The 328-nt window shown below is 49.4% G+C and overlaps 1 protein-coding gene across 1 annotated transcript in view; it reads right to left on the bottom strand.

Annotated features, from left to right (window-relative positions):
• Positions 1 to 247, bottom strand: part of prickle1b (prickle homolog 1b) — a 28,142-nt gene extending 27,895 nt beyond the window's left edge. Inside the window, exon 1 of the mRNA XM_035672685.1 lies at positions 25 to 247. The gene's annotated coding sequence lies outside the window, so the exon portion shown is untranslated. The remainder of the gene's footprint in view (positions 1 to 24) is intronic.
• Between the last annotated feature and the right edge of the window lie 81 nt (positions 248 to 328).

Genomic DNA, 328 nt, shown 5'->3' with positions numbered 1-328 from the left:
AATAGCCAAAAACTTGACGCTCACCTCACAGAAGAACAACTTGGCCCGGGTCGGCGTTGAATATTCCTTTTATCAGAATAAAATCACGGCTCTGGAGGCATTCGGGCTGACTGCATCCAAACAAACACAACTCAGTGCCGTTTCGAGTCCTGAATCAGCTCGATGGATGAAGTCTTTCAGAGCATGATCATGGGTAAAGACATAAAGATGACGACGTTCACCAGGGCTGAGTGCTGCGCAGCTCTGGCAGCAAGTTAAAGCGTCGAGGAATGACATTAACGCTGCTCTGCGCCTATTGGTTTAAACATGCCCCCCCTCCCTCCACACA

This window comes from Morone saxatilis, unplaced genomic scaffold (assembly GCF_004916995.1).
Source record: "Morone saxatilis isolate NCDOM2014 unplaced genomic scaffold, NCSU_SB_2.0 Contig10, whole genome shotgun sequence".
Taxonomy (NCBI): Eukaryota; Metazoa; Chordata; class Actinopteri; family Moronidae; genus Morone; species Morone saxatilis.
This window is presented reverse-complemented; position numbering and strand designations above follow the sequence as displayed.